Consider the following 4,573-nt stretch of genomic DNA (forward strand, 5'->3'; position numbering starts at 1 on the left):
CAGCCATCAAGTTTTTTCGAAATTGCATCTTGGGCCCCCATTCTTAAAAAGAATACAGGTGCAGTTTAATTAATACTGATTTTTTTAAAGGTGTAGAAATTTAACTCTGCTTTTTAAATCAAAGGAAAAATATGGCACCATTCCAAAAATCTAATGCCAATAAAAATGGTAGCAATACAAAGATCTAAGCAAATCTCAAATACAGCATATTTGTTGTACACAACGTGCAATGATTTATTGAACAAGAAGCTTAATAACAGGTAAAAGAAACCAAATACTGCATTATATTAAATATTAAGTTTAAGTAACCATAATTATCTCATAAATCTTCCAATATCATAACTACTTGCTTTTTAATAACTATATGTAACCTTCATTTCTCTAAATTAAATGTCTATTCAATAATGCTAACTGGAACAAATACATTTATGCAAATTTACATCTTAGGATACCAGAGTAAATTAGAAGACATTAGTAGAGGATGAATAAAAAAGTTCTATTCTTTTTCATCATCTGTGTGATCAGGTGGCAAAGGACATACTTTTCTCTTTCCTTTTCCTAAGCCACTGCTTCCTGCCTCTTCAGGAATCTGATTCTCTTTTTCCGAATCTTTAGGGGACAGTCTAAAGAATTCTCCAATTCCTTTTTGTCATTTAGGAGTCGGACGCACGCAAACTGGGTTCCCTCTTGCATACTTATTTTCAGCTTTCCTTGATGAAGAGGACCTGGAATTAGTAGCAGAGGTGGAGGAACCAAACACCTTCCTGTGGGCTCGAGAAGCCACCACTTTTCTGTAGGTGCCTGGGACACTGTCTGCTTTAGTCCTCACCATGTTCAAACTCAAAGAGATGAAAGCAACCAACTGACTTCCCAGCTGAGTGTTTCACTGAACAAAAAATCGAAAATGAGTCTTCCGCCACGGTTTATACTGGTCTCTTCCCCACGCACTCCGCCCTTTAAGGATATTCTTAATGCACGAAGAATAATCATCATTTTTGGCATCAAATATAACCTTAGGAAATTATGTCTCATGCTTAACTTCTAGAAAAAGCAAAGACTGTCATTTTTTTTATGATACAAAAGAGCACATATAAATTCTCAGTAATTTTTGGATCAAGTGGTAGTGCTGTATTTTCAAAACAAAATGCCTTTTGCTTTTTAAAATGCGTATTATAAATTTCATGTCAAGGTTACTGCATGTCAATGGGGGTGTGCGTGTCTTTCTGCATTCCAATACTGCCAACATTTCTCTAGTATTCTATTACCTTAACACACTGGGTTATGCTCAAATTGCAAGTTACTATGACAACAGAGATCATTGTGACTGCTTACACCAGGATGCTCCTCTGTAAATCACACTTTGAAGGGTAATTTTTCTAACAAAGCATTGTTTAAATTGCTTTAAAGTTGCAGCAGTTATGTTTTAAATTATAAACATCAGAGTAGAGAGAAAGCAAATTTAGTAACTCTAGACCAGGATTACAATAATGATAACTGCACACAGATACCCTTATAATGGGTAGAGCTAGTCACACTCCACACGCACTGCTGCTGCTTCTGGGCAGGGTAATGCAAGTGTCTCATTTAAACCAGGTTTATAGAATGGTAAAACTGTCCACACTGTTTTTTCCTTCCATTTAAACTTACTTTCATACTCTTATTTTTAATATACTGCCATGAAAATGGCCTCTTCAATAAAATAGATGGATATAATTCATTTTCTACTATTAATTCAATTTCATTTATTAAAATTGTATAGTCCTTAAATGGTCTCCAATGGTTCCCGTTGTTTTCTATTATGTATGTAATGGGTGGTCTCTCCTGAGATTGCTGGCAAGCAGAGCTGCAGTCATCTCGCAGTTCAACTGGAGCTAAGAGATCTTCCAAATCTTACCTGTGCCATTGTGGATGGGCCTCAGTTCCTCATAAGTTGTTGGCCAGGGGTTTCCCTCAGTTCCTCCTCAATGGATTTCCCCACAGAGTAGCTCATAAGGTGGAAGCTAGCTTCTTGCCCAAAGCAAGTGTTTCAAAAGGGGCAATGGGGTGGGGGGTTGGGGGGGATGGTGGGGAGTGGGGCACCAAGACAGAAACCTCTGTCTTTTCACGATCTGACCTCAGAAGTGACAGTTCATGACTTCTGCCATATGCTATTCAATTAAATTCTATCTTTTGAAGGTAAGAATATCAAAGAATTTATGGACATATTTTTAAAACCACCACAGCAGAGCTATGTCATATGTTAATTAGTATTACTCTTCTGCCATTTTTACCAAATCTACTGTGGCTAGATAATACTTGAAGACTTTAATTTGGTTTTGTTGTTCTCTTGCATGTTCCTTTTTCTCTTCCCACCATGTAGCTGTTCGCCAACTTACTGCCTCTGGAAATAGATGTGGCTTAGGCAAAGCAGAACTGACCTACCAGTCTTCCTGGCTTTTCCTTTGCAAAAGCCGAAGACCTTAGAATAACAAAGTGTCCATAGACACTAAAAAGGGAAGAGTTACATGTGGGTGCAAACCAGATACTTAGGGGCGGAGTATAGGAGAGGGATAAAAAAGAAAAGGAAGGCTCTAAGAAGCATTGGAACCTGCACCAAACTCTCTGACCCACCTTTCAGGTCATAAGGTGTCAGAGACAGGTGTGACTCTGCTTTACCTGGAAGATTGAATATAAATTGCCTCACAAAAGATCCCCATAGCTCTGGTGAGACAGAGGAAACTGAGAGAGCCTCCAGATCCAAAGGACCAAGCAGGCAAGGGCAGAGACATATATAAAAAATGACCAAGTTTACTCCTTCTCCAATGACTGCCACTCCTTCGCCCTATACAGTAGTACCGTCTTATCCTTGAGGGATACATTTCAAGAACCCCAGTAGATATCTGAAACTGTGGGTAGTATCAAACTCTGTATATACTGTGTTTTTTCCTATACATATGTACCAATGTTTAAGTTTAATTTATGAATCAGGCACAGTAAGAGATAAATAAAATCAATAAAATAGAATAATTATAACACAGTAATATACTGTAATAAAAGTTATGTGACTGTGGTCTCTCTCAAAATATCTTATTGTGCTGTACTCACCTTTCTTCTGTGATGATGTGAGATGATACAGTGGCTAACTGGTGAGATGACATGAGGTGAATGACATAGACTTTGTGACCTAGGGTGAGGCTGCTGTTGGCCTTCTGACCATGCATAACAAGCACTTTCTGGCTCCTCTTTGGCATATCCAAGCTGCCAGCAACACTGCTCTAGCACTTGGGGGCCGTTGTTGAGTAAAATAAGGGTGACTTGGACACAAGCACTGTGATACCACCACAGTCTATGGATCTGATAACAGAGACGGTGGCCACTGTGAGAACATGGAGGCAGCTAGAATGCACACCTGGACTTCTGACATGTGCAGACCAACCATATGCAAATCAACCTGGTCCTAGTGGGTTCTCAGAGGAAATGCTGATGGACTTAGCCAGTTCCCAGAGGAAATGTTAACAGACCTAGCCCGATATGTTAACTAACTTGGTGGGGGAAAAGCAATAAGATGTAAATGACCAACTGAATATGTTGATAAGCAAACTCACCCTCACAGAAATGTGTGTTGGACAAGTACAAAAAGGTGCCTGCAGAAGTCCAGGCAGGCGATTCCTACAGGCCCACGAGGCGGACCCGGAGTCCCCATTCCCCGTTCCCTTGCTCCTCATTCCCCTTGCTCCTACGGGCCCTTGAGTTGGTCTGGGAGTTGCTTCTCCCTTCTATCCCCTTCCCTGACTGTTCCCTCGATAAACCCATTGCCTGATCCCACAGTGGTCTGCAGGTGATTTTTCAGAGAAAGGTTGCCCTGACAGCTCCTATGTGACTAACAGGAATGGGGAAGGTGGGGAGCATATATAGCGGGGAGAGACTGCATAAAGGGATGACTCACGTCCTTGGCAGGACAGAGTGAACTCCAGGAGATTTTGTTATGCTACTCAGAACAGAAGGAAATTTAAAACTTAAGAACTTTTTATTTCTGGAGTTTCCCACGTAATGTTTCCTAACCATGGTTGATCACAAGAAGTAACTGAGGTGGCAGAAAGCAAAACCATTCATAAGGGTTTAAAATACACAACTTGCGGAGAGGGTGGCCAGGAAGTGGATGCCTAGAGTCAGAACGTGAGTTATAGGAATTTTTTAAATGCAAATTCCTTCACATGTGAGTTGTGACTAAGATCAAATAGCTACACCCCTGCAGTACTGAGCCCTGAGCCCAGGAACTTCACATGAACGGTCTCAGCTGATCTTCACTGCAGCCTCCAACCAGATTCCAAGACTCAACCCAAACACATACAACTGGAAAGAGGCAGCAGTATGATTCAACCCTGTCTTCAACTCCAATAACTGTACCTTAACATAAAATCAGAGAGAGACTAGGAGCATAACAAATGCTTATTAAATATGTGGCATTCACCCATAAGAGCTTCTGAAGGCCACAGGGGATGTACAATAAAAGTGACCTTGCACAAACATAGAGGGAGACCAGCTGTTGCTTCTGAACTAACAATTTCATTCTGTCTTAGAGCAGTGAGCATGT

At 40.5% G+C, this 4,573-nt stretch overlaps 1 pseudogene; it reads right to left on the reverse strand.

The window, feature by feature from the left end:
- Positions 1-314: 314 nt before the first annotated feature.
- Positions 315-881, reverse strand: LOC150007762 (PCNA-associated factor pseudogene; annotated as a pseudogene).
- Positions 882-4,573: the final 3,692 nt, after the last annotated feature.

The sequence above is a fragment of the Furipterus horrens genome, unplaced genomic scaffold (genome assembly GCF_987537825.1).
Source record: "Furipterus horrens unplaced genomic scaffold, mFurHor1.1.pri manual_scaffold_6, whole genome shotgun sequence".
Classification (NCBI taxonomy): domain Eukaryota; kingdom Metazoa; phylum Chordata; class Mammalia; order Chiroptera; family Furipteridae; genus Furipterus; species Furipterus horrens.